Source organism: Hibiscus syriacus, unplaced genomic scaffold (assembly GCF_006381635.1).
Source record: "Hibiscus syriacus cultivar Baekdansim isolate YM2019G1 unplaced genomic scaffold, ASM638163v2 tig00110260_pilon, whole genome shotgun sequence".
Classification (NCBI taxonomy): domain Eukaryota; kingdom Viridiplantae; phylum Streptophyta; class Magnoliopsida; order Malvales; family Malvaceae; genus Hibiscus; species Hibiscus syriacus.
Window position 1 is genome coordinate 1,148,403 of NW_024062651.1, and position 9,915 is coordinate 1,158,317.

Here is a 9,915-nt window from a genome sequence, read left to right on the forward strand (position 1 = left end):
AGTAGTAATGAGTTTAAGCATGTATATGTAAGTTAAGAATAAGAAAGGGGATGATATATGAAGTGTTTGAGAGGAAATGAAGTAATTTTCGTGCTGAAAAATGATTTCTGGGTTAGGGGGAATCGGTACCCATTCAAAGGGGTACCGATACCCTCTCAAACGATATAATTCAGAATGTCATGAGGGTATCGATACCCCCAGTAGGGAATCGATACCCCCTAAAGTAAAATTGTGAATATGGGTTTAATAAGTTCATTTAAGTTGCTAGTATCCAATTACAAGGTGTAGGTATCTAATAATTGCCTTAAAATGTACATTTATGTAGATTCTGAGCATAAGGCAATTCTGGAACATTTGGCAAGTAAGATTGATCAGGGGAAAGATTAGAGATCGAGATTGACTAATGAGCCCAAGTGAGTGCATATTCAATAGTATATGGTGTGTGATGGGAATAAGACTTGCGATGAGTCTATTTCTTGAAGTGCTACATATGAATTCATGATTAAAGGCATGAGTTGAATATGAGTATATGTATGTTTGATTATCTGAATTGATATGTTTTGTATGTTCCATGTGGTTTATGTAAAAACATGATTAAGTGTTAATGAGAAAATATAAAATAAGTTATGAAATTATAGGAATATAGAAGATAAGTCAAGAGATGTAGGGAAATGGAAAATAGATGTTTATAAAGAGTCATAGGAGAACAAATATAAGTAATATGATAATGAAATATAAGACTATGTGAATACATGGTTATGAGATAAAATATGCAATAATAGGAAAATATGATGAAAGTGAGTTCATGAGAAGTGATATGAACTAGGTAAACATGGGTAACAGTATATGCATAATGGAAACATGAGTTGGACAAGTACATAGTGGTATGATTTATTATGAGAATTAGTATAATAGAGCTTTTTGATTTAATGAGAGTTAAGGGAACTAAATAAGATTGAATTATAGAATGAAATGGAAATAGTATATCAATTAGGAAACTTGAATATAAAGGGACGATACGAATATGCAAGATAAGTTATATGCTAAATAGCTATGGAGCGATATGAAAAGATTATAATGATATATGTTTAGAATACGATATAATTTATATAATCTAAAGGAATACAAAGAAATGGAGCATAAGGTAGATGATATGATATCAGTTATTATATACCTATATGATATATGTCATCAGGTAATATGAAAGGACTCTGAAAATTGATATAAGCTATGAGAAAGTGTTCTAGGTGTTTCTATGTGTTATATGAAGCATATATGATCATATGTGAACAATATATGATATGTATGTTTATATGAATATCTGAGAAATGATCTAAGCTATATGATATGATATATGTGATTGTATGCACTTTGGGATATATGTTATATGATATGGATCTATATAACTACGTGAGAAAGTATATAATCTATGTGACATGTAAATGTGACTCATATGAAAATGTTCTATGAGTAATTGAACTATGTGTTATGTGAAATGATAAGTATAAAAGACAATGCCCATGTTATGTGTCTTGAGAGCTAGGGGTATAGTTGGCATGCCAAGAGTCGAGGGTCTACGCGGTCCTTCGGGACATATATGTATTCTTTGGAACATGTGTGAAGTCTAGTGAGACACATACTTGATCCTTGGCATATGTATATGATTCTTAAGGAATGATATGTGGTCCTTCGGGACATATATGTATTCTTTGGAACATGTGTGAAGTCTGGCGAGACACATACTTGATCCCTAGTATATGTATATGATTCTTAAGGAATGATATGTGGTCTTTATGGACATTATTATATGGCACTACGATGCAATTCTACGCGACACTTTGGTGCAATTCTACGTGGCACTTCGGTGCAATTATACGAGCTGTGGTGACAGCATAGTGCACAACCTCTATAGACTCACATATCTATAGTTCTCACATGTGTACATGGGCTTTGAAAAGAGAACATAATTTGATATAATGATATGTGTATTTCTCGTGACATGGTAGAAGTGTATATATGTCATGGTGATATGAGATGCTATGTGTTTATATATTATATGATTATAGAAATTAGTAATGTATTGTGGTTTATTAAAATATATATAATATGTTTATATTCATTATATGCTCATATGACGGAATTAAAGTAATGACAAGGGAATTAGTAAGGATAAACAGGTTGGTGATATGAGAACAATGTATGTGATATATGTATATGATGTGTGATATGATGTGTGCATGATATGATATATGTGTGATAGGGGTTATGGTATCTGTTACCTAATATACATGAATATATGTTGATGTATATGTAAATGAGTTGTATAATTTGATAGCATAAAACAGTCAAGTATGATTAGTGGGTATGAATTCCATTAGATGTGTTTTCTTTATGCCTCACTAAGTCATCGACTTAGCGTGTGAGTGTTTCACACGTAGGTTACAGAAAGTGAATATGGAAGCTGTGAGGAGCAATACAGGTCAGCATCTCCCTTACAAGATTTCAGATCAGAAAATAGATGAGTTAAATGAATTTTGTTATTTTGGATATAGTTGGCATGTACTAATTGATTGAGTTAAATATGCTCTGATCGATTTTGGTTATTGTGGTCAAATTATGTAACTAAAATGCTTTTACTCTAAGGAAAGTTTTAAATTTTCTTTGAATTTTGTCAAGAGTCAAAGTTTGAAAAGTCAATGTGACACCTCGGACTCGTATCCGGGTCGGGTACGGGTTGGGGGTGTTACAATTCGATCCTTAATTTTTTAAACCAAAAGAAAGGCTTAATTTCATTTTTTACTTGGAGTAGTATCAGTACCCCCGTAGGGTATCGATATTTCCCTAGTTGTGGTATCGATACCAAGCCTGGGTATCGATACCCATTTATCATTTGAAGTTCTCATTTCCAAAAATGGTATCGATACCCCTTGAATGTCTTTATCAAATTTAGAATTATGGTAACGATACTCATTCATATGATATCGATACCCCTATACCCAATATCACTATTTTACTCTTGAAGTATCGGTACTGGATGAAAAAGTATTGATACCCCATGCCTAGAATTCATCTGTTTAGCTCGAAAATTCACCCAAACTTACTTTTATATTATACTAGAATCTCCTTTTAGACTTTTAAACTTAACTACACTTATTCTAATCAACTTAGATCACTTTAATTCATCCTAATATCCATTATCCCATATACACTCTTGAATTCAATGATCAAGCCAATAATTCAACATGTTCCAAATTCACTTATATTTCTTCTAACTTCTTAATTGGACCCTTGACAAGTTAAATTCAAGTTTAAAATCTATTAACTCTTTCTATTTCAATAATTCACTTGAAAACTCCTTTTACTTAATCTCTCATAACTTTTTCATATTTGAGTTTTAAACCATTTAAACTTCCCTTAAGCTTTCTTATCACTCTAAAAATCAAAAGAGACCTTAAAATTAAAGAAACAATCAAGTTGAATCCAACTCACCTTACCATTGAAGCCACGGGAGGAAGAATATAACAAGCCTCTAGAGTTTTCTTTCACTTCTCCTCCTTTTCCACGTGGTTCATTCTCTTATGAAGGGGAAAATAAAAATCTTTCTTGTTAAATGACTATTTTACCCTTTACTTCATTTAATAATTACTAACAATCCTTCACAAAATATTTCTAAATAAGTCTCTAACCTTTTCAATCTTTTGAAATCATACCTCAAAGTTTCAAAACTTTCATTTTGATCACTAGTCCTAATTTTGGGATGTTACATTGGGGCCTTAGAGCCTACCTAAGAAATACCTTAGGTCTGTAAGGAATTACCAACTTGATTAGAGCTAAACCTCCATACTCTATCCTATACAGATAGTGTCCCAATAAAACAATTCAAGTAGCAACCAATAGATTCCATGATCCATAAATCATGAACAATTAAATTTTCCAGTGAAAACAGATAACCAGAGAACACATATCAGGTATCCATAGTTCATTACCAGTAAACCAATACATCATTAAATCAAAATATCAAACAGTTAAAAGATTCAATAAAACAGTAACTTCAGTAAATCACATTTCAGGTCATATAAAATAATCATATAACACATAGGGAACACACTAGAGGATCCATTTATTTTTCCAGAGGTACTTAGTATTTATCAGGTAGGGAGCCACAAAATTTTTGCAAAATGATTGAATTTCAGAACGAGGCCCCTATAAAAAAAAAGGTAGTTTGATAGCTAATGGATTCATCAGTCATTCGGGAAGTGATTTATCAATATCATAGTATCTAGATATTCTTCGGAGGCACTAAGTCATAAGGAAGGTATTCATAATCTTTTACGCTAGAGTTACTTGAGATTTCAGATATGACAGGAGTGATTCCATTATTCAGGAAATCAGAGGCATTTTAGACATTTTGGTTTCTTGAAGAATTTTTAGTAATTTAACTCAATGAGAGTGAAACAATAATTTATATTATTTAGGATTTAAATCAAATTATCAGGATTTTGAGTCCAATTAAATTATCAAATCCCAACACTGCGATACTTGCCAATCATTCATACTGAGGTATTTTACCATTATTCACTTCTTAATACCGATTGCTCTAGTTGAGCTGACTACCTTTAGAATCATCGTTGAATGGATCTTAGGGACACAAATAGATATTTCATCGCTATTTATTTCATTTTTGTATTGCAACGGTATCAAGAAATGTTGATAAGCTTGATTCGAGGTTCCTAACCCTTATGGACGGTACAACATATAAGTTCATCAGCATTTCCAGACTTATCCAAGTCATCCACTTAATTCTAGTTCATAGAGGGTACTTAGGTCATTTATTAATCGAGGTTGATTTAATCATTTCAAAGCTTGAGGGTATTTAGTTATTCCAGGGCTTGGAGGGTACTTTGGGTCATTTTACACTTTAAGGGTATTTTGGTCATTTTCTTTAATCCAGTCTTTCCATTTAATTCAAATTTCTAAATAATTTAAACATAAATAATACTCCCGAAGTTTTAGTCTTTAGTTGTTTGCTGATAAATCAATAATTCTTGGTCATGTACCTTCTCATATGTTAGAATCTAATTATTAGTGACTTTCCGAATAAATCATAAATTTAACAGGTGAATTGGTAGTTTGTCGGATTAATTATGAATTCACAGGGTACTTTCACTATAAGGGTAAGTCCAGACCATTTTTACCTCATAGGGATATGATAACTCCGTAAAAGGTCGCATTTTGGGACCTTTTCACTTAAGTTATTGAATGTTTAAGAGCTCATTTAAGACCATGTAGATGCATTTAGAAGCATTTAGTTACATATGGTGGAATTCATTTTGCGGCAGCATTTTATTTTTTTAAAGCAGTGTTGCCTTATGGGAAAGGTGCTTGGTTTATAACATGCAGGAATTGAAAGAAAGAAAAAGAGAAAAGGAAATATCGTGACATCAGGAGACTGCTAAGAAGAATGAAAATGCCAAGTTCTGCTGGCATTTCAAAAACGAGCAGAGTGCAAGAAGATATTTTTAAGCCAGCTGTATCCTAATCTCTGAGAAGCTCTGCCCGAGAAATTTATCTCGAAGATCCGTCTAGAGGGATCGGCAATGCAACCGTCGATCCTGATGATGACATCTTCTGCCCCTGCAGATCTTGTTTATCCTTGGGCGCCTGTAACGGAATCATACCGGTCACTCAGTCAACAACCTAGGTTGTATCATAGCCTGCTCTACCCCGACTCCTAAGCAACTTAACCATGGTTTTGGGGTTTTCTAGGTAAGTCAACATCAAGTCCTAGGATTAATTTTCCCCTATAAATAGAGGATGAAGCCACAATGTTAGAGACTTTGATTCCACCCGGATTTGAGCTTAAAAAGTTAGAGAGAGAATGTCTCACTTTTCTCAGTCAATCCTACTTGTCGTGGCATTTCTCCTTGACAAGCCTGAGGGAGTGGCGTTCTAAGCGTCCGAGAGAAGCTAGTTCATTGGGGGTAGTTCTTGGTGGCCGAGGGAAGCATCTAGCAGTGCACGTCGAAGGATTTCTCTCCTCCCCTTAGTTCTTTGCTTTAATATTTTGTTATTGGGTTGTAAGGAACAAATGAAACTTTCTTTGTGCTTGTTTATTTCAAACCCCACCATGAACTAATCCTATTTGGTGGGAGTTTGCTTGGATGTTTAAGTTTTTATTTCAATGAATGGTTATTTTTCTATGCTTTAATCTGTTTTGTTTATGAAACTTAATGCCTTAAGGTTGTAGGAGCTACAATAGTAGCCTTTCCTTAGGAGAATATTTGGGTTCGGGAGAATACCTTGGCAAAATATCCTTAGTATTCGAGAGAAACTAGGGATGAACTATATAAATAAGGGGTTCTAGGTAGTAACTACGCCTAATCCACCTTAGAGATAAGGTTAGGATTTTATTCGACTAAAAGGAGTTGTACAAGAACGATAGGTTAGATGTTAATGCTGTCGCAAAAAGGTATTACCGAGACATATCATGTTATCTACACCAATAGGGTTACTGCAGGGGTTTACGCCAATTAGTTTTTCCAGGGCGTCTTTAATATGTCGCGTCCTTTACTAGAGATAGAATATGGCACCTTAGTAGACTCTTTCGGACAGGCTAGGCATAGAAGAAATACCATTTGAAGAAATAGACTTAGATTTTCCTAGTGATTCCTATCACTCATTCCCATAGCAGTTTGTCGTGTGAGAAAGCTAAAGTCCTATATTTTAAATCCAGTATTTACATTTTATTTTGCCTTGACATTCCCATTTATTTGCACGTATAACAATTTGATTTGCCATGACATATCCATTTGCTACCACACTACCACCATTCTATTTCCACATCAGTCATTCCATTTTTCCACAGCATTCTCATTTGTACATATCATCACTAACTTTACTTAGGTGACAAAGTAAAGTGCCTTGACAAACCTATTTAGTTTCCCCAATTCCCTGTGAAGACGATAATCAACTTATCACTGTATTACTTGTTCGATTGTGTATACTTGTACATATATTCGCACACATTTATAGTACTCAGAAATAGCGGACAAGTTTTTGGCGTCGTTGTCGGGGAATTGGCAACTGGAAGTTAAATTGTTTTGTCATAGCATTTTTATTTTAGTTGTTTATATATCTTCTATATAGTTTTACCTTTTGTTTTTTTTATCTTTTTCAGGTTTTCTTGGTGTATGACCAGAGGACAACCGAATGAGCCATTAGAACCAGTTGAACCTAAGATCGAGAGGCTCTTTAGGAGAATAAGACGTGCTCAACATGTAAATATATACCAAATCAGAAATCGAGGCAATGGTCATGAGGATGATCAGAATGCCGAGGTAAATCCATTTGCTGGGAATGCACCCAAGCCTCGTGCCATTCGTGATCACTTAAATCCGATTTTAGATGACTTAAATCCTGGAATTGTGGCACCAGAGATTCAGCCAGCCCACTTCGAGCTCAAACTTGTCATGTTCAATATGCTGAATTCTATAGGGCAATTTGGGGTCATGCCAAATAAAGATGTCAAGCATCATATTTGTAACTTCTTGGAGGTGTGCGATTCCTTTCACCAACAAAGAGTGCACAAAGATGTTCTGAAATTAAAAGCTATTTTCATATTCTCTGCGTGATCGAGCAAGGGCTTGGTTGAGTGGCATTTCAGAGGGTTTAATGGAGTCATGGACTGATTTGTGCAAAAAAATATTTGTTGCGGTATAATCCTCCGAACATGAACACCCAACTGAGGAACGACATTGCTTCTTTTCATCAAGCTGATGACGAGTCGATGTATGAGTGGTGGGATCGATATAAGGGATTGCTTTACAAATGTTTGAATCATGGTTTTCAAGATTAGACGCAAGTGGTAATGTTCTATAATGGAGTTAATGCACCCACGAGGATGATGCTAAATGCCTCGGCAAATGGGACATTACTTGACAAATCACTAGCAGAGGCATTTGACATTCTGGATAGGATTTCCACCAACGATTATCAGTTTCTATCCACAAGGTTTGGACTTGGGCGCAAGTCACATGGAGCTTTCGAGCTAGATTCTAAAGATTTGGTGTCTGCCCAACTTGCTACTATCACCAATATATTGAAGAATTTGCAAAGGCCAAGTGAGGTGAGAGAAGTAAAGGCAACTAATTCAGCATGTTTATTATGCCACGGCAATCACAATGAGAGTAACTGCCCGACAAATCAAGAATCCATCAATTATGTAGGCAACTTCAACCGAGGCAACAACAACCCCTACTCTAACACATATAATCCTTGATGGCGTTAACATCCAAACTTTTTGTGGGGAAATCAACGTACTGGCAATTCTCATCAACCTGCTCGGCAGCAGAATTTCAATGACTCCCAGGGATTTCAATTGAATATGTCATGGCATAATTCTAACAATGAAGGGTCATCTTCATCTACCACCAGTTCTTTGGAGGCCACAATGCAATAATTCATAGCAATAATGAAGACAATGTTGCAAGACCATGCGACCTCCATAAAAAATCAAGGGGCTCTACTTTAGAGTCATAGTTCGTCGTTGAGGGCATTGGAGAGTCAGGTTGGTCAAATTATTGTGGCATTACAAGAACGCAGACCAGGACATTTGCCGAGTGACACTAAAGTCACTAAACCTCATGTCAAAGAGTAATGCAGTGTGCTAACTCTCCGAAGTGGTACATAAATTAATGTTGAAGACAAGTTTAGGGGAAGAACGAAGGATAATTCACCCCCTTAGTTCGTGCAAACTGAGCAAGAAGTGCAGGAAGAAGCACCAGTAGAAGAGAATAAGGATGAGGGTTCATCAAGTAAAGAAACTAAGGGGGCAAACAAAAATTCCAATGCAACTTCTATTCGCACCCCGTCAGTACAGGAAGTCAGATCCCCGCCTCCTTTTCCGTAAAGACTGAAGAAGCATAACAAGGATATTCAATTCAAGAAGTTTATTGACATTCTGAGTCAACTTCAAATCAATGTTCCTTTTCTGGAGGCTATGGAGCAAATGCCTACAAACGCTAAATTTCTCAAGGAAATTATTACCAAGAAGAGAAAAGTGGAGCAGTACGAGACAATTGCCACGACAAAAGAATTTTGCTCCTCCTCAAGCAAGCTGCCACAGAAGAGGCATGATCCAGGTAGTTTTATCATCCTATGTTCGATAAGAGACAAGTTTGTTGGGAAGGCACTATGTGACCTTGGCTCAAGCGTGAACTTGATGCCTAAGTTAATTTTCGTGAAGCTTGGGATAGGAAATGTGAGACCCACATCTGTCACATGTGCGTCATGAAGGGCGAATTGAAGATGTCATCGTGCGGGTTGACAAATTCATTTTTCCTGTTGATTTTCTGATTCTGGACTGTGAGGTTGACGCCACAACACCCATCATCTTGGGGAGACAATTCTTAGTTATCGGTCGTATTCTCATCGACTGCGAGAGGGGTGAGCTGACCATGCGAGTGGCAGATCAACATGTCACTGTGAATGTCTTCCGATCTCTCAAGTACATGGATGATGCTGAAGAATGCCAAAGCATTTTAGAAGTGGATACAACAATTGAAAAAGAAGCAGATCAATTTTGCCAAGACAATTTCATTCAGCTAGGACCTGATGAGGGGCTATTTGAAGACTTGAAGACTGGAGAGCCAAATGATTTTTCTACCGAGGAACAGCAGGCTAGCTTCCTCAAAGCTAGCATAGGTACGCGTTTTGAACCTTTAAATTTTGAAGAGTTTGTTCCTTCTAAACCCTCATTACAGTATGCTCATACCCTAGAACTTAAGAATTTTCCACAACATCTTAAATATGCTTATCTGGGTAGTAATGAGACTTTGCCTGTGATTATTTCCTCTGCCCTTACTCCTAACTAAGAATCTAGTTTGTTAAGTGTTTTGTCACAGCATAAAAGAGCGT